This window comes from Oryctolagus cuniculus, chromosome 17, assembly GCF_051225735.1.
Source record: "Oryctolagus cuniculus isolate XC-2025 breed Fujian yellow rabbit chromosome 17, ASM5122573v1, whole genome shotgun sequence".
Taxonomy (NCBI): Eukaryota; Metazoa; Chordata; class Mammalia; order Lagomorpha; family Leporidae; genus Oryctolagus; species Oryctolagus cuniculus.
In genome coordinates, this window is record NC_142883.1 from 57,673,387 (window position 1) to 57,693,632 (window position 20,246).

The following is a 20,246-nucleotide window of genomic DNA, read 5'->3' on the forward strand; positions in this document are numbered from 1 at the left end:
TCTGGCTTTCAAATAAATAAATCTGTAAATAAGTAAATAGATAAATGGTTTTCTTTACCTTGTTTTGCTTTAGTTACATTATCTTTTAATACTTCCTGTATTCAATGTTTTTTTTTTTTATTTATTATTTTTTTTTTTTTTTGACAGGCAGAGTGGACAGTGAGAGAGAGAGACAGAGAGAAAGGTCTTCCTTTTGCCGTTGGTTCACCCTCCAATGGCCGCCGCGGCTGGCGCGCTGCGGCCGGCGCACCGCGCTGATCCGATGGCAGGAGCCAGGAGCCAGGTGCTTTTCCTGGTCTCCCATGGGGTGCAGGGCCCAAGCACCTGGGCCATCCTCCACTGCACTCCCGGGCCACAGCAGAGGGCTGGCCTGGAAGAGGGGCAACCGGGACAGAATCCGGCGCCCCGACCGGGACTAGAACCCGGTGTGCCGGCGCCGCTAGGCGGAGGATTAGCCTAGTGAGCCGCGGCGCCGGCTGTATTCAATGTTTATGAGGGGGCCGGCGCCGTGGCTCAATAGGCTAGTCCTCCACCTTGCGGCGCCGGCACACCGGGTTCTAGTCCCGGTCGGGGCGCCGGATTCTGTCCCGGTTGCCCCTCTTCCAGGCCAGGGAGTGCAGTGGAGGATGGCCCAGGTGCTTGGGCCCTGCACCCCATGGGAGACCAGGAAAAGCACCTGGCTCCTGGCTCCTGCCATTGGATCAGCGCGGTGCGCCGGCTGCAGCGGCGGCCATTGGAGGGTGAACCAACGGCAAAGGAAGACCTTTCTCTCTCTGTCTCTCTCTCACTGTCCACTCTGCCTGTCAAAAAAAAAAAAAAATGTTTATGAGGATAATGTACAGATAAAATTGAAAGGACTATAAAAATAACCAACTCAATCTATTAGAAATCAAATATAATTCCAAAATAGAAGTCTCATTATGTATGCCGAATGAGGCTTCAGTCTGCTCTAGCCCCAGCTGTTGCAGCCATTTAGGGAGTGAACCAGTAGATGGAGATCTCTCTCTCTGTTTCTATCTTTCTGTCACTCTGCCTTTCAAATAAAGTAAGTCTTTTAAAAAAGAGAGAAAAGGGAGAGTAAGTTGAAGTAGTTGCTTCAGGAAGGCAAAAAATGAAAAATATGAAGGTTCTTCAAAAATTCATAGAAAAATATTATTAAAAAATTATGCATGATTTCCAAGACTTTTTTTGCACCAAATAAGTTTGTCTTTCTATTCCATTTTTCCTGAACATTTTTGAAGTACCCTCATGGTTATAAAAGGCTCAGTAGGGGGTGTAACTTGAAGAAAGTGCTCCACAAATGGTAAATACTGGTATTGTTCTTATCTCACTTGATTAACTCTTTAGACAAGACAATGGGAATGCCACACAGCCAAATTGTGTGTTTTCTATCTTGTTTTGAGAGTATCTTAGCCATAGTGATAGAAGACCTTTGTACCTGAACTTGTTTTTGAGGAAGCAGACATGGTTTCCAGTTCTAGGAAACTGGAAGCCATAGCAGGGAAAATAAGCCAGCCTTGTGATAGTCACTGCCTGCCCAGCAGGAGGTTAGTACTCAGTGGGTCTTTGCTGACTGATCTACTAATTTACAATCTAGTTAGGAGCATAAGGTAGATACTTGAACAGCTTCTTAGCTATAAAAGGAAGAAAATAAATACACATGGAAAAGACAGAATTTGGCCAAAGGAATGCTAAAATAAAGTTCACAGCATTTGTAGACCTAATCAGAAATTTGTTCCTGAAATGATATTTAATAATACAAATACATAATCAAATACCAAATCATGTGCTAGAGATTCTACAGGATTAGACATTCATAAACAAGGGAGCTTTCTGATGTCTGGAAGAATGACAGGGCTGAGCAGAGAGTTCATTTCCTAGTGCTAAGGATTTGGGAAATGCAAGCAACACGCATGAGTAATGACCTCATTGTGGAAATAAATACAGGCAGAATGGATAGGGTGGGCCTAGGAAGAAGTGACAACTCATGTGAAAAGGCTGGGTAAGGTGTCTTGGCTGAATTGCCTACACCAGCCTGCGAAATTGGCCAACACCGTTTTTTGTTTTATTCTGAGGTTTTCTTTGAGTTCAGGATGTAGAGAAGTCTTTCTTATTTACACAAGGATGCTTGGCATCACCCAGGCAGCTGATACATCTTCTTGATTTGAATGATCCCAGTAGCCCCTTGAGAAGAAATGTGAAATTTACCCACAGGTAGGACTAGAAATTTGAGATTATGCCTGAGGATCTCAGAAGAGGTGTGTATATATGCACGTGTGTGTGTGTGTGTGTGTTCACATGAATACATTCAGTTTACAGATACAGGCAGGAGGGAAGGCACTGGGGAATAAACCACAATGAAAGAAGAAGATCTTAGATGTAGATTCAGCTCAGGGCAGTCATTCAGTAGTGTCTCCAAACACAGTGCCACACTGTGATTAAACTACCCCTTTTTCAGCATCTGTCTCGGTGGCAAAATGAAAAATAATGACCTTATCTGGCTCCCAACTCGCTATTTGGGGAGTATGTTTTTCCCTAGAGGATTGGGATGCAAGAGTTGAAGAACTTGATCACTCAGTGTCCCTATGCCTCTCCTCCTAAGCATGGAATGGTGATGAGAAGAGACCACTCCCGAAAGAGAGTAGTGAGTGCTGGATATCAAGGGATACAGTACAGAGAATCCAGGAGATGGTAGAAATGGGAAGACAGGTATCCCAAGAGATGAGAGGTAAAGGTGGTTCTACAAACACCTGACCTACAAAGGTAGACAACATCCAGAGAGAAGGAGAAATGGCCAGGGCAGAAGCCACTCAATTTGACTTATATTTTAGACCTGGTTCATCTTATAGACTGCTTGCAAACTCTCTCTTTTGGGCAATATGACCTAGTCTTTATGGTTGATCTAACTCACCTGGAACATTTGATAAGAATACTGGAACCATGCCCACCCATATCAATGAAATAAGTATCTCAGACGTAGCCCGGGAAGTTCTATGTGCAGTGAGCTCCCCCAGCTATTGTTAGCTCTACAGAAGTTGAGGCAGCACCAATTTAAGAGCCTTCTAAAAAGGTTGAAGGGTGCAAGGTGGAGGTCTGGCCACTTAGCATGCAGAAGCTATTGACGCAGCAGAACTGTTAAAGTGAGTGATGCTGGCTGGAGGAACGTGGAGCGCGTCTGGGTGAGAGTTGTAAACAATTCCGAGTTGGCACGCACTGCAGATGTCAGCCTGTATCTGTGGCATGCATTACATAGACCACAAATCCTGGGTGAGGGGGACAGTCTGCCATCAGCAAATGTATCATAAGTCTTACTCCCTGAGAATTTTCCTGATGACAGTGTCGGAAACAAATCTAGATATTCCACTGAATCAATGGTGTCATTAACAGATTTACCATTTCATCAATAGGATAGGCACTTTAGTCAAATGAACCACATAGGAATAACAGTATTAAATGCCTGACAGCCTTAGAAGTTATTTATCTGTTCCTCTCTCTATAAATCTCTATGCTTTTTATCAATAAGAAACAGGAAATACATATAGAAATACAGGTATATCCTTTGAATAACTACCAGCTTCCACTTTAATTATTCTCAAATTGTGAATGACATTCTCAATATAAAATAATTAAATTGTTCCATAGTTAAATCTTTAGGAGTTGGAGTAAACTTTCCTTACCCTTCAAAGGTGAAGCTTTTGTACAGGAAAGTGAAAAAAAAAAAAAAAAACTCAAGGGACCTCAATGGAGAGCATCTTCCATGTCTTTCCTCCTTTGCATTACATAAATATTGTCTGCGTTGCAGGTTGGATCCATCCCGTGACTCTCATATTAATTTGCATTTCCTGCTTCATGTTGTTTTGGCTGAAGTTCACATAACTGCAGTGCTTTGGCCCACCAAGAGAGAAAGTCATTCAAGGAGACTTTTATTTCTTTCTGGAATTCACCCCGTTCCCCTCTTTGCCTCCCCCCCTCTTCACCTTCACCCTCTCTCAGCCCAACTCTGCCCTTCCCTTTTAAAAAGTTGCATTAGTTCTTTACAAGTGAGCAAGAACAGAACCAAACGTTTCACATCTGCTCCCTGAGTTCAGGGATTAGCATGAGAATGAGTAGCCAGTGTTTCAATGATGCACAGTCCAGTGGATGAGAATGGGGGCTCAAGTCCGGTATCACAGAGCTCTCTGGCTCCTGCCAGATGTCCTAGGCCCTGGACACAAAAGCGTGAACCCTGGGTTTTAACAAATCACCTTTCTCTGGGGCTAATCACTCAAGAAAAGGTTTTGTTGTGGGTTGGAGAGGGTCAGGTTGGTATTTCTCCAGTGATCTGTAGCCTTGCCCAGCCCCTCTATCCTTAGCCCTTGAAGGTTTTCTAAAGAGATCTCTTATTCCTTCCCCCCACCAATGGAGGGCTCTGAGGGCAAAAGCTGCATGCCAGAGTGCCCTGGAGGCACAAGGGCAGCAGGGGCTCATTAATCAATGGTGGTCATGTTGCTGGTCTATCACTCACTCTCTCTCTTGGAACAATAAAGACTTTAGCAAGAATAAAATGGCTCAATGGGCACGTACAAGGTCAGGCTTAGTGGCAAGATGGTTCCGGCCTGGTCACAGTTGGAGGAATGCTATGCTTTCTACAGAGTAGGTCCGTGAGCTGTAGAGCAGTGGTTCTCAAAGTGTTGATTCCCCGGGCCAGCAGCATCGGCATCAGCTGCGATGTGTCAGGTCTTCCAGGCAGTCCTGTGTTGTAGGGTGGGCTCTGCAGTCGGTGAATTGCATACACCCTACAGGGGTTTCTGAGCTGTAGAAGGTCTCCTTAGTCCAAAGTGAAAGAACTCTAAGTAAATTGCCCTTAGCTTCTTTTGTCTTAATTTTATATCGAGGCCTTTTGCATTCTAATGATAGGGGAGGGTGACCAATGACTTCGATTTGCTCAAGATGCCAGACTTTGAGTTGTAAAACTGAGGAAGTTTGAAGGTCACCCTAAGTGAAAATCAGGGACAATTGGAATATTCCCAAGTTCTCCTGTATCCCAGCTGTTGTTGCCTCTGCCATTCTACCGCCTACTATTTTCAAGAAAGTCCAAGGAAGTGAATTCAGGAAATAATCATTGGCCAAGGAAAGAAACTTAATGATGCAAAAGAGGATTCAGAATAAAAAAGTGGATAAGCAAAACCATCGAAAAGAGGTCATTGGGTTTTGTATGAAAAAAAGAACCAAATGAAGTGACCTTTGCCTTTAGAGAAAAGGCCTAGAATGTTCTTCCTGGACTCACAATGTGACGGTATGTTCTTTATCGCCTTTCTGTAGTCTCAGCAGATTATCAATGATGATTTACTCTGCCGTACCAGCTCCGTATGCTCTGGATAGCTCGGTTGTCACACTGCATTGTTTTGTCCAGGACTGGCCCCTCTGCTTCTCTGCAGGAAGTTGAACATCTGGATCCCAAAGTTGAAGGAGAGATTAGAGACAGAGATAAAGCTTGTGTAGTTCCCTGAACTTGAGTTGGTATACAGGAAGGAAAAAATTGACTATAAAGCCCAGGAGATCTATTAGCTTTGGGATCTAGGCTACGAGGGAGGGAAGGGTTAGTGTCACTCTGAATTGGAGGGCTGCCTATGGAAAAGGATTCAACAGTCACAGCATGAGCCCTACTTGACCTAGAGGTCCTAGATACTGGGAACTGCTGAAGTCTGGTGGCATTGCACAGTTAAAAATGTAGTATTTAGTCTCTCAGATAAGAAGAGAAGGTCTTATGGTAACTGAAAAACGTGCTACTTTTTATGTAGGTGAGAATGCATTCTTAAATTCCCAACTGAATTTTAAAATATTGTTTAAAAAGTTATAGAAAAAAGAGAAAAGGAAATAGTACAGTAGAAATAGCATGGATTTGGGGACCAAATGAAGTTGAGTTTGAATCTTTTCCTTTGGCTAATTGTATGACCTTTGGAAAATTACTTAAACCTCATTTTAATAGAAATTGGGACAAATAATTTCTACCAGGTGTTCAAAAAGTTCATGAGAAATTAAAGGTAAGGTTTTTTTTTTGTTTGTTTGTTTTGTTTGTTTGTTTGTTTTTTGACAGGCAGAGTGGACAGTGAGAGAGAGAGACAGAGAGAAAGGTCTTCCTTTGCCATTGGTTCACTCTCCAATGGCCGCCGCAGCCAGCGCGCTGCGGCCGGCGCACCGCGCTGATCCGATGGCAGGAGCCAGGTGCTTCTCCTGGTCTCCCATGGGGTGCAGGGCCCAAGCACTTGGGCCATCCTCCACTGCACTCCCTGGCCACAGCAGAGAGCTGGCCTGGAAGAGGGGCAACCAGGACAGAATCCGGCACCCCGACCGGGACTAGAACCCGGTGTGCTGGCACCACAAGGCGGAGGATTAGCCTAGTGAGCCGTGGCGCCAGCCAAAGGTAAGTTTATTTTGTTGCAAGAAATTTAGTAATCCACATATATGAGGGGTCTTCAGAAAGCTTGAGGAAAATGTGTATTATGAAAAAACTGCATAGATTCCAAAAATTTTTGCTCCAAAATAGCTTCTAATTCCATTTTCCCAGGAACTTTTAGAAGTGCCGTCATATTTCAAAAAACCAAAAAGATTCTTTACAGTTTAAATAAGGTAATACATGCATCATGCACTGCCCAGTACCTGCTATACAGTTGGTGCTCCATAAATGCTAAAAAGCAATGTGGTGCAGGAAAACGATTGGGATTTTTGCTTCAAAACAGATTGAAGCTCCATCTGTAAGCTCCATCTGGGAGGTTAGCTTAACCCTGTTTATCTCTTGGCAAATACTTTCAGGATTAGATGAGATTTCACATGTGAAATGCTCATGGTTCCTTGGATATTTTCTCTCCTTTCCCAGCCATGTTAACCACACCCTCTTTGAATTCTCTCCTTGCTGCACTTGAACATCCACCACCCTGTGCCACATGTCATCCCTGTGTTCGTGCCAGCCTCCCACTTCTCTGCAAGGTCCCTTTGTGCATCTCCAACACGGCATCTGGCAATGAACTCTGTGATGAACCGAGACTTAGCAAACAGACATCTGGCAATTATGAGAACGAAGACCACATTAGCCTCTGGAATCTGGGAAAGCCAGGTCCATAAACATCCAAGATGTCCACAGATTTCTCTTATCCCAAAGCACAGGCCCAGGGTGGGGCAGGGGGAAGGGTGGTGGAGGAGGAACAGTGCTCAGGCCCAGGATTCTGCCTCCCAGTGAGTGTGTTCTTCCTACCCCAGCTCTTCCTCGGGTTGTTCCTCGGTTTGGGGTGGGAGATGGAGCCCTGTGTGTGGATGGAATGAGTGCTGGATTGCACCAGACCTCTGGTGCGTGTGTTTCCACCATCCTTCAGACAGCAGGCAGTGATAGAGGGGATTCCCAGCCAATGCAAGGAAGCCGCAGGGCTCTGCCACTTCCGTAGCATGGACTGGGTACAAACAAGAACAGCCACCACTATGGCTTTCCAGGGAGCACGCATCCTCCCAGGGGGTCCTCACTGCACCAGGACAGGCATCAGGATGGTGACTGGCACACACGTGTGATTTAGAAAGGCTGAGGGGCGTGCTGGGTGTTACTTAGCTTGTGCAAGGCTCCATGAGGGCTCTCAGAAGAATCCTTGTGATTCCAGAACAGCCCTTATAACACATCCTCACCCAAGTCATTTCATGGCGCTCTCAGTCGCTTCCTTTGCAGAATGAAGAGGTCAGTTCCACGCTGAGCACTCTAGCAGGTTAAGTCAACAGCAGACCAGCCGTGGTCCTGGGACTGTGTTTCTGCATAGTACTGAGCAGTGCATAGTGGTGTGTCTAAGAGCCCCTACACAGAGCCACGTCCGCTACTGCTGGAATAGAATACTGGTTCTTAGCAGTGTGAATTCAGAGGGAGTGGCCACCTCATGTGTCAGTGTCCTCATTTGTGAACTAATATGAGAAAATGAGCATAGATGGTAACAGCATCCTAACATTAGTATGACATTTGCGAAGAGCTAAAGGACGTAAGTGACATGGAACTGTGCCTAGGACCTAGGGCCGTTGAGCATCAATTGCCAGCCCTGTGCTATGCAGTGAGTCCATCTCATACTGATTTCAACATGGCCTTGGATTTGGGCCCCGGCTCTGGGTTCCATTCTCTGTGTCTGCTTCTCTGTTCCCTTGGAGCCCAGCTCACTAATTGTGGTGTGAGTTGAGCCAGGCTGGTAACAATCATTCCCATTTTGTTGAGCAATTATCCTGTGCCAGGTACTGTTGGAAAACATTACATCACATTGTAGTGATCCTAGAATGCAGTTGAGAATCATAAACCAAGAGATGTGAACCAAGCTGCCCAGGGCGGGTAGTAAGTGGCCGGGTCTGACGTGGGACCACGGAGCAAGGAAGAGTTTCCCAAACATCAAGTTTTGGGAAGGCACCAAAGCAAGTGAGAGAAGGTGAGACATGGTGACTTGCAATTGGTTTCATAGTCAGCAAACTCAATAACCCCCCCAGATGCAGCCGCCACTGTCCCGTAAGAGGAAACAGGGAAGGGATGGGCTTAAGGGCTGATCTCTTAGCAGTAGTTGCTCAATAACCATTTCCCCTTGTGTTTGTGAATTATAACTGGAAGATGATGTGTTTGGAATCCCAGCAGTGATGTCTGCAGACCAGCCGCTGGCTGGGTCTCCTGCTTAGGATGATTCTAGCATGCAGGAAGCTTCTTTGGCTCCTTCTATTTCCAGCCCAGAGCATACCATGCAGCATTGGGGAGGGAGACAAAGACAGACTCATTCCTTGAGTGTTTTTGTCACCGTGTCACAAGCAGATGGCAGCATGAGTCCTGCTGTGGTTGGGACAAACTGAACACGTAGCAGGCGCTGGCTTGTATGCTATAAATCAGGGCATAAAGCAGGCACCCATCCCCGGAAACTGAACAGGGGGCAGCCCCATCCCCGATCTAATTGCTCACAAGCACAGGGCCAAGAGGAAGTTGAACAATAGGCTGGCCCTTTGCAGAATGGAGCCACGGAGAACAACCCAGGCCGACTTCCACAAGGCTCTTTGGGTTTAAATTTTGAATCAGGATTCAAGTGCTATTTAGCATTGCTGAATTGGGACTTGAGAAAGAATTAATTGCCTCCAAATTGTCTCTTTGCTCCTAAGCCATCCATTACTTTGCTCTGGCAGAGGGATCAGGACATGAAATATAGTCACAAAATCGAGCCTGGCTCATTGCAACCATGGAAAGGGCTCAAAAAAGTAAAAGTTACAAATAATATAGTTTCCCCGAGGGTGGGAACGAATCCACACATTAGGTCACTGTTGTTGTCTCTTCAAAGAACCCCACATTTGTTTGTTTTCAAGTGGGATGTCAGAGCCTCTCACATAAAAACTGGGTAAAGGAATGTACTGTGTTGTAATTCGTTTGCTGTTTGTTTGTGTTGAAGTTGTCTTACCCACCACATGTCTCTTTCTGGGTGCAGATCACAGCTCTGAGAGAAGATGTGGGGACAGCTGAGGCTAGGGCAGACTGATATACATCCTCTAAGCGTCTTTTCAGGGGTGGGCGTTAAGCCTAACGGTTAAGATAACATTTGGGAAGCACACATCAGAGTGCCTGGGTTGGAGTCCCAGCTCCACTCTTGGCTCCAGCCTCCTGCTAACACGGACCCTAAGAGGCAGCAGTAATGGCTCAACTGATTGGGTTCCTGGCACCTAAGTGGGAAATCTGGATTGAGTTGCTGGTTTCCAGCCATAGGTCTTTGGGAAGTGAATCAGCACATGGGATCTCTCTGTCTCTGTCTCTCTCCCTCTGTGTGTGTGTGTGTGTATTTCTATTTCTCTGCCTCTCAAACTACTAAAAATAAATTTAAACACTCTTAAAAAAGGAATCTCTTCAGTCACTTGGGAAAAATCAGCAGAGAAGTTATGGTGAAGACATGAATTCAAAGGAGGCATTGCCTCTATTAGAGGAAGAGTTATGCCAAAAAAAAAAATCCCAGATCCCACTGAGGGCATTTGATGTGCAGAATGAGCATCCGTAAGATGTGAATGCTGTATTTAATAGCTGTATTCCAGCTAGCAGCCCAATACAGACAGCAATGCTCCAAAACAATGACGCCAGTCTGCGATTCACAGAGGAGCTGGAAAGACCTCGCCAGCAGTGTTTGTATATGTATTAATTTGTCATTTGAAAGTTACCATAGACTACCTGGCTTAAATGGCAGGAATTATTTTGCATAGTTCGAGAGACTGAGAAGTCCGGATCAGTGTCAGCGTGGCTGGGTTCTGGTGAGAGCTCTCTCGCTGGCTTGTGCATTTCCACCTTTATCCTCACATGATGTATGCACACAGGAGAGTGGACTCTCCAGTGTCCCTTCTTTTAAGGGTGTTAGAGAACACTAATTAGTGCTCTTAAACACTAATTCCATCAGATCAGGGTCCTACCCTTATGACCTCATTTAACCTTAATTACTTCCTTATAGGTTCTGTTTCCAAATATAGTCCCTTCTAGGGACTAGGGCTTCATGATAACAATTGGAAGAAGGGGGGAATGTGTGCGCAGTTTGGTCCATAGGTACCCACACGATATTTTAAACGTTTTAGTCCATACATTGGTCATAAGATGAAAGAAACAGCCCCTAAACTCTGCCATTGTTTAAGTCTGGGCTAGAATCAAATGCCTACAGAGGAAAGATAGGTGATTGTAAATCAATGAAGGGGTGGATAAAAGCAAGCTGATCCAACTTAACTAGGTTGCTGCCCACTCAAAATGCAAACCCAGTGTAGCTTTCATAATATAAAACACAGAAGACCTATTTGGTTATTTTATGTGAAATATTGTTTTTAAAATTTGGCTTAATTGCTCACCATATAAACATATGAACCCACCAATGGCCCTTCCACAGCCCACAAGCTTTGGTGTGAATAAGTGCTTTTGCCTTAAGAAAAGACAACGCAAGTGCTTTAGCAATCACCATTATTCGTGGCATCTCAGCTACCTGTGCCTGGAGGAAGCAGAAACAGAGCCTAGCAGTGTGGTTGCCTAGAAGGAGCCAAGAGCCCTCTTCAAAACCGGTTCCAAACATGTGAAGCCTGAAGTGAAGACAGTGTTACCCAAGGTCAGTATTGTTTTATTCCTCTCCCTTTTCCACACCTCCCATTGCCAAGTTTATGATGTTTTAATTTCTTCCTGATTGCTTCTTGGTAATTGAACAGAAAGAAATAACGAGAACCACAGAACTCTCGTGTTTACATGTTGAATCAACAGTGAAGCAATCTAACGGCTGACACTCATGTGGGTTCTGTAAAAATAGCTCCTGGCTTTTCCAGGCGGCTTTGAGATGTGGGAAAGGAAGGCAGGAACCCTGGGGTCAAATCCCGGCCCTAGCACTAACTAGGTGTGTGACCGGGAAGTCTCCTCTACTTCCTTTGCAGTGATGTGACTTGGGTAATATGCTGAGTGCTTTTTCCAGTCCTCATCCTCTGGGACGTTAACACTCATATTCTTTCTTTCAACTAGAGGAGCTAACTTGAGTAGTAAACAAATTCAACACCTTTCTATATACATGTCTGGTATGTGCAAGGCACTGAGCTTGGCCTTGGACCACTTAGAAGGATGACTAACACGCTGTTCTCGCCATCCAAGAACCTCCGAGCTGTTAGATAAGATTATAGGGAGACACTATTTTGAGGTACTATGTTTGCGCACTTCCCACTATGTGTTCTTCTCTTTTTCCTTCTTCCAAGCACATTGCTATGCCTTCCCTGCTCCTAGGCAGGACTCCATAAAACATTATAGAAAAAAAATCTATGAAAATATCTTCTGGATCCTTGGAAAAGAGGACATATCTTAAACAGGATAGAAATATTAATCATGAAGGAAAATATTGATGAAATGAAATTCATCAACTAATGCTGCTATTGATACAATAGGTCATTGAAAGAATAAAATACAATCCATAAACTTGAAATACACATAATTAACTAAGGACTTCTATCTAGATTATATGAACAATTCCTACAATAGTTTCATAAAGAAGGAAAATTTAATTTAAAAGCAAGCAAGCAGTTTGAGCATGCACTTTACAAAAGAGACTATCCACATAGCTAATAAATATAATCAAATATGCTCTATCTCACAATCATCAGGGAAGTGTAAATTAAAGCCAGAAGTAGAAAAAATACATGTATAGAAAAACAGACTAGAAAAAATTAAGAATATTCAAATGCCATGTGTTGATGAAGATGCGTAGCAGTGGGAAGCTCTATCATTTGTGGAAGTGTAAATGGGTACCACCACTCTGGAATAATGTCTGGTGTTGCTTTCTTGAGCTGGACATGTTCCTAAATTGTAATCCAGGAAATGTTCCTCTGTAATTCTTTGCCAAGAGCAATTCTATTCCATCACTGCTGAGTGCAAAAGACATGCACAAAACTGATCCTAACAACTTTATTTGTTAGTCCCAAACTGGAAATAATCCAATGGAAAAATAAAATGTAAAAGTACACAGCTCTAAAACACTAGGAACTACTGGCCCTTGCTGAAAAATGGAACAATCTCACACTCAAACTACCGAGAGTAAATAAAAGCAAACACAGAAGAGTTCAGATTGTGTTTTTCCACTTAAATATGTGATCACCAAGTACAAGCAAAACCGAACTGTTCTGATGGAAGTTAGAACAGTAGTTCCTTTTGAGAGGGGTTATAGACTGGGTGGGGGCACAGGGAGCCTTCAGGTGGGTTGAAAATGCACTGTATTACAATCTAGATGGTGGGCGCTGGATGTAGACATTGAAATCCACTGAACAATAGAGTTAAGATTTAGAAACACAAAAACAACCATTTTTAACTTATACATTGTTAGAACTACCCATGGACAAAATTACTGTTGGCTGAATCTCACTCAAGATTTATTAAATCAGAATCTATAGAAGTGGGATGGGGGGGATGGTAGTCATCTTTGAAAGGATAGAATTATTTTTGGAATACAATAAAATGAGGGATCTTCCAAAGATGTATGGGAAATATTATGAAAAAGTATGCATGGGTTTGAAACTTTTGTGGAATCCAAATAAACTTATCTTTTCATTCCATCCTTCCCCAAACATCTTGACGTACCCTCATAGATAAATAGAACATCTTCCTCTATCTCTCTCTCTTTCTCTCTCTCCCTTTCTCTCTCTCCCTCTCTGTCACACACACACACACACACACACACACACAGTTGTGTTGCTTAGAGACACTGGGGAATGGCAGCCTTCTTTATCTGCCTTAGATTAACCTAGAAAAAATTCCCCTGGGCAGGAGGATAGCTCAGGCAAAACCTCAGAGAGGAAGTGGGGTGAGGTTGCCCCATGAGAGCGAGCCAGACTCCAAGGTGGTTCCTGCTGACCCAGGCTCCCAGCTTTTACCCCACACTGAACAAAAGATGTCCCGGAGACCCATAGGATAAGAGGGCTGTGACACCATGTGATTTCAAAGACCAGCCCTTGAAAAGACAGCCCTGGCTGGAAATGGCTCCCTCCATGGGAAACTCGGGCTGTTTCCTGGGGGAAGCCACAGGCCAGGGAGCTGAGGCTCCTCCCTCCTGAGCGCCCTGTCTACATCCTCCTCTGTACTTTGGTTCTGCTGCTTTCTAGGGGTCAGGATGTGCGGAGAGCACTGATGAGTGGCCAGAAGTCTTTGACTTAGAACCGTCGCAATGCAGAAATCACAGTGGACTGTCAGAAAGAAGAATGGTGCAAATCAGCCCATCACCTTCTATCATTTTTTACTACCCATTTGGTGTGATTTATGTTTTGGAGAGCTGTTAAGATGACACTCAAGAGATTTGGTCCAGATAAGTGATGCAGAAACTGCAAAATGAAAGGAATTTACCCCCAAAAGAACCACGACTCCAAGATCAGTCTGTGGAACCTGACCACTTCAGCCTAAAAATAATTCCTTATACCTTAAAAAAGGATTCTATGTTTTCTGCATGTGAAAAGACTATTTTTGTATGCCTTCCACAAAAAAGAATCTGCATAGAAGTATATATTAACATCCTTATATGTAGTATGTTAGCAATAGTGCATAATAGACTTATAACCCTACTGAAGCACCACACTTTTCTGAATCATCATATCAATTATTGATCATATTTAAATTTTATAATTTAATCAGAAATATTTTATTTATTAATTTAAAGTTATGATTTAAGAGCCAGCTATACAGAAAGAAAAAGACATACAGAGACCAAGCTCCCAAGTTCCCACCTGCTGGTTCACTTCCCAAACGCCAACCAAGGTACAAAGGCTGTGACTGGTCTGGACTGAAGCTGGGAGCCAGGAACTGAATCCTGTCTCCCAGGTGGGTGGTAGAGACCCAACCACTTGAGCCATCACCTGCTGCCTCCCAGGGTCTGCATTGGCAGGAAGCTGGAGTCAAGAGCAGAGCTGTAACTTGGACCCAGGTACTCAGAAAGGGACTTGCACATCTTCATTGGCAACTTAACTGCTGGGCCAAATGCTTGCCCCAATTATTGACTGTCTTTAAAGTAGAACTTGTGATTTATTGAAATGCCAACTAATAACAAATGAGCTCTAAAGATATGAGAAGCTTTTAAAGTGCTAATGTGCAGGCACTCATGGAAACCTCTTCTGTATGATGGATATTTGTGGGGTTCCATTGTCTAAAATATGAAAAATGAGAGTCTTTTCTGAAACCTATATTTTATGAATGAAGTCATTCTCACACTACTTCTATCAAATTAATAATACCATGTTAAAGCCAAGTGAACAAGCTATTAAAAAATTTGAATTATGCAGAAATGGATGCATTTAGAGTTACTTAAAATATTTTTTCGTGTGTAAACTATCATGTATTGTTTCAGACTATAAACTTTTAAAAACCTGTAAGTTATACTTTTATTCAAAGCACAGAACAAGATAAAATGTGTGCAATGACGCCTTCTGCAGTCCTTATAAAATACAATAAGCAATGTACTACGTTTTGGTGAAGGAAATTTCAAAAGATAACCTCAAGAAAAAAAAAGATGGCATTTCCTCCTGGCAGATGGAAAGAACCAATGAAGAAGGAGAGGTGGTCAACATTAGCATTCTGAGCCAGACGACACTAAAATGGTTTTTTCCCTGTTTAGGAAATGAACCAAAGAGAAAAGCAGCCACTGCCAGTTTTGTTCCCCTTCCCAAAGTCATAACTGAAACCAGCTTTTGCAAAATGGTTTTCTATAAGGAAGAGTCCTGTGGTTCAAATGAACCCGAAGGTAGCATGCATAAGGCAGTCCACACAAAAGGTTCTACATCCTCTCTTTCTGCATATACATATATACTGTATGTATACATGTAAATATTCATATTTAAATCTACTTCCTTTTTAAAATTTTTATTCATCTGTTATTTGAAAGGCAGACAGAAATAGAGTCTCTCTCTCTTTCTGTCTCTCACACATAAACACTGATATCTTCCAATCTGTGGTTCGTGTCCCAAATGCCTATAACAGCTGGGGCTAGACCAGGCCAAAGTCAAGAGCCAGGACTTCATTCCGGGTCTCCCATGTGAGTGGCAGGGACTCAATTACTTGACTTGTCACCTGCTGCCTCCCAGGGTGAGCTTCAGCAAGAAGCTGGAATCCGGAGCAGAGCTGAGGCTCAAACACAGGCACTTCACTAACTTCACTATAGAATGCAGGTGTCTCAAGTAATGTCTTCAGTACTTGAGATAGGCACCAAATGCCCATGCCTACCTACTTTCCTTTATAGTAAAGCCTACAAATTTCTTTGCGTAAGAAAAGCTTTTTTTCCCTCTATTCTCTATTAACATTTTGTTCCCCACTGCACAACATTGTCTTCTTGATACTAAATTGAAAGACACTGGGGCTGAGGGAAGGTTAGTGAGCAAAATAAATTCTTACCCTCACTGAACATACATTCTGGTGGATGATGCAATGCAAGGTAAAATATGTAACATTTTTTTTGACAGGCAGAGTTAGAGAGAAAGGTCTTCCTTTTTCCATTGGTTCACCCTCCAAGTGGCCACTACCGCTGGTGCGTTGTGGCCAGCGCACTGTGCCAATCCAAAGCCAGGAGCCAGGTGCTTCCTCCTGGTCTCCCATGCGGGTGCAGGGCCCAAGGACCTGGGCCATCCTCCACTGCACTCCCGGGCCACAGCAGAGAGCTGGACTGGAAGAGGAGCAACCGGGACAGAATCCAGCGCCCCGACCGGGACTAGAACCCAGGGTGCCGGCGCCGCAGGCGGAGGATTAGCCTAGTGAGCCGCAGCGCCGGTGTAATATATAACATATTTGACAGTGCTAAGTGCTGGACAGAATTGAGGGATTACAAGTATCAAGTGAAGTTAGCAATTAAGAAGGATCAATGATAAAAGCCTCGCCAAGCGAGGGATTTTTTGAGTGAAAACCTAAGAGTACTCTGAAGGTACCTGGAAAGTACTTTTTTCCAGGGTGATGGAACAGCAAGGGCAAAGGTCCTGGGGTGGGAGCATGCCTACATTAATTCAGGAATCTCCAACAGGTCAATGGCTGAGGCAGAACAAGTAAACCGCAGAGTAGTTCGATACTGGAGGTGGTAGGTTGTATAAACCTTCTTGCATCTTTTCAGTTCTCTTAAACAGGCACCCCCAAATATGTTTGCATTTTAGCTGTTTGCTTTTCATCATAAAGCAATATTATTTCTGTGTTATTTCTGTGTTCTTGTCTATTTGGTATCCATTAAACACAGAGCCAAACTAATGGTCAAAGTTATTTACATCTCCTCCTGCAATTCTGCTTTTGCAGATGTGTGTAAAGATACGACAAGCTGTCTAACCACAAATTCTGATGTCTGTGTTTCAGTTGCTTCCTGATAGAGAACATCTCCTGTCAGTAACTCTCCATCACTATAGTAAGGAAAGATATGTTCCAGGCTTTCCCCCTCACTCCCTTGGCATCCTGGTGCTTCTCCACGTGTCCCTCTGTGATGTGGTATGCCTCCCTCCTCGCAGGAAATGTGTAAGAAATTCCTCTTCCAATGGCATTAACCTCTCGATGTTGTCACTCAGTCATATCCCAAATTAAAATCCTCTGGGTAGAACTGAGACATCTTCATGGCAAGATACTGCATCATCTGTTGGTGATGAGCAGAGTTGAAATGCTTTCGCTCTGAAATGTGGTTTTGCTTGTGTTCAGGAAAGCTCAGAAATTCAAAGTTCTTTAGCCAATTCTGTTATTATCCTGGCCATCTAGAACCTCCTAGGAAGCCCTCTGAAAATGCTGTTTGAGCTTCTTGAGTTTCCTTACTGTCCTCTAGCAGTCCCTATGGTATAGAAATCCAAAGCAAAGACAAGGAAACTTAGGACCACATACAAATGAGAGAGAACTAAGCTAAATGATGGTCTGGATTTAGATTTATTTGTAGGATACAAAAAGGTCCCAAAGAAAAGACTGTACATTATATGAAAGATGCTAACCCCAGGACATGACTTCTAGCCAACATAGCCAAAGAAATGACTCACAATTTTCACCACCCATACTAGTAGTTCCTCTTGTTTAAAAGGATGAGCACTGTGGTTTCTGCACTGTGCAGTGACCCAGAATGTCTGGGATACGGAGGATGGTGGTGTTCAGTAGTTAACCCAAGTCTGAGCAGTTCCATTTCTAGGAGTATGAACTAAGGTAGTATTCTGGGATGTGGATAAGCTTTCTTGTGTAGGAAATTGGTTGCACTGTCAATGATGATAGCATAATTTCAAAACAATCAAAAATAAATTATGGAAATACTGGTATTGAACTTTCTGAACACTGCATGATGATATAAGAAAATACTCAAAATGCAATGTTAGCTAATGAAAGCTAGGTACAAAGCATGTATCTGTAAAATAAACCCAAGTTTATTTTAAAGTACATGGCACTTTAGATAGATAGAATCATGGAAGACAGCAAGGAGGAAATATGGCTTAGAGTTCACAGCAGTAGACACTGGGTAGAAGTTTCATGATCAGAGTTCAAGGAAACTGCAGACACTAGAGAAGGTAAGGGGAAATCCTGGAAGTGAGCATTCTACAGAGAGGAAGTCCAGGATCCTGTGTATGCACTCCAGGCCTGGGCTGATCCCTGAGCTAGGGTTATACAGAATAGACCTCAAGAAACTCATCAAAGGCCCAAAGAACCAACTTTTCAGCTTCTGCCTGTCACATGGGAGACTGAGTTTCCCATTTGAATTTGGTCAATTGCCAGGTTGAAAAAAATTTCAAAACTCTGCAGAGAGACATAACAGAACCCAGAATTCCTTCAACATACTCTTCACAATGTCCAGAACACAATTCAAAATTGCTAAACACACAATTAAACAAGAAAATGCCACTATTTCTAAAAATAAATAAATAATAAAAAGATAGTTGACAGAAACTAACTCTGAGATGACCCAGATGTCAGGATTATCAGACAATATTTCAAAGCCATTGTCTTAATTGTACTTAAACATCTAAAGAAAATATGCTTTTTGTGAACTTAAAAATAGAAAATCTCATACAATTCTAGGAATGAAGAATTCAGTGTCCAAATTTTAAAAAATGTGTTGTACAGGCTTCATATGAATAGACAGTTACAAGAATGAGCGGACAAAAACATGGATCAATTATAATTATCCAATATGAAGAAAAGAAAATAAAAGGTGAAAAAACCTTCACTATATATTGTCTTCATACCAATGACATGAAATCAATTTTCTAAAGGTAACTCTGAACAGAAAAACCTAGAAGATGAAATATATTCTGTATATTTTTATGCAATATGTACATTTCATTCACATAATTGAAATCAAATTATAGTTCTCATGTCACATTTTTCCCCTAAGCATCAATGGAGTTAATCTGTAGGAGTTTATCTGTAGGAGTTTATTTCTGGAAACCATATTCTTTCCATTGATCTGTTTGCCTACATTTACTTAAATCCCACACTGTCATCATCACTGTACCCTTGCATTAAACCTTGAAAGTAGACAGTGTAAGTTATGCTTTGTTCTTTTTCACAGAAGAAATTGCTATCAAAAACCCCTTGAGTCACTATATAGATTTAGAATCAACTTGACATTTCTTTTTTTTTTTTTAAAGAAAAAACAGCTGGGATCAATTGATCAAAAGAAGCTTCTGTGTATCATCTGAAGAAAATGTACTCTTTTTAGTATAGTTGAGTATTCTACTATAATGAAGATAATATATCCATTTTAATTTAGGCTTCTTAACTCACCAGTGTTTTCTAGTTTTTAGTGAAAAATTATAAAAATTTTATCAAGAGGAAACACTGATTTTTTCTCTATTTCATTGATTATAACTAACTCACTTTTATTATAGGTTGCTCTTGATTTTTCTAGCCTTTTATTAGTAGTTAAGGTATGATTTTAAAATTTGTTCTTTGTAAGTATCTAGAACTCCTAAAACATCCTAAGACTTTTGATGTGTTGTAGATTTATTATCACTGCATTCCAAATATTTTTAAAAATCTCTTCTGACTTCCTTTTGGACCCATGATTTATATAGAGGTGGATTGCTGGGGCCAGCACTGTCCCATAGCAGGTTAAGCCACTGGCTGCAGTACTGTCATCCCATATGGGCACCAGTTCAATTCCTGGCTGCTCCACTTCTGATCCAGCACCTTGCTAATATGCCTGAGAAAGCAGTTGAATATGATCCAAGTGCTTGATCCCCTGCACCTATGTGGGAGACCCGGAAGAAGCTCCTGGTTTCAGTCTGGGACAGCTACAGCCATTGCAGCTGTTGGGGGTGGAACAACAGATGGAAGATCTCTCTCTCTCTCTCTTTCACTCTTCCCACCCTCCTCTGTAACTCTGCCTTTCAAATAAAAAAAATTAAATCTTTATAAAAAAGAAGTGTATTGCTTATCTTCCCATTTATTGGGGGTATTTTTTTCTAGATATTTTATTGTTCTCATGCTTTTGAAATGTCTTGAAACATGTTTTGTAGTATAGCATATGCTTGCAGTTTTGCTTCTGCAGTATTCTATAACTGTCTACTAGGTGAAGTTGGTTGATAATGTTAAAATCTTGTAAATTTTTATAATTTGTGCTTTACTTCCTCCTGCTCTTAATTAATTGAACTTGCTATATTTATAAAATCACCCTCTTTTTAAAAATTTTATTTTATTTATTTGAGAGGCAGAGTTACAGATGGAAAGAGGGAGAGACACAGAAGAGAAGTCTTCCATCTGCTGGTTCACTCCCTAAATGGCCGCAACAGCTGGAGCTGGGCTGATCTGAAGCCAG

The 20,246-nt window shown here is 42.5% G+C and overlaps 1 long non-coding RNA gene across 4 annotated transcripts in view; it reads left to right on the plus strand.

Annotated features, from left to right (window-relative positions):
* LOC149121253 (uncharacterized) overlaps positions 1 to 20,246 on the plus strand; it is a 99,071-nt gene that overhangs the window by 31,447 nt on the left and 47,378 nt on the right. For 3 of the 4 annotated variants that reach the window (XR_016223994.1, XR_016223996.1, XR_016223993.1), the window contains exon 2: positions 10,878 to 11,090. The exons of the other annotated variant lie outside the window; for it this stretch is intronic. This is a non-coding gene — a long non-coding RNA (uncharacterized LOC149121253). The remainder of the gene's footprint in view (positions 1 to 10,877; positions 11,091 to 20,246) is intronic. 4 annotated transcript variants of the gene reach the window in all.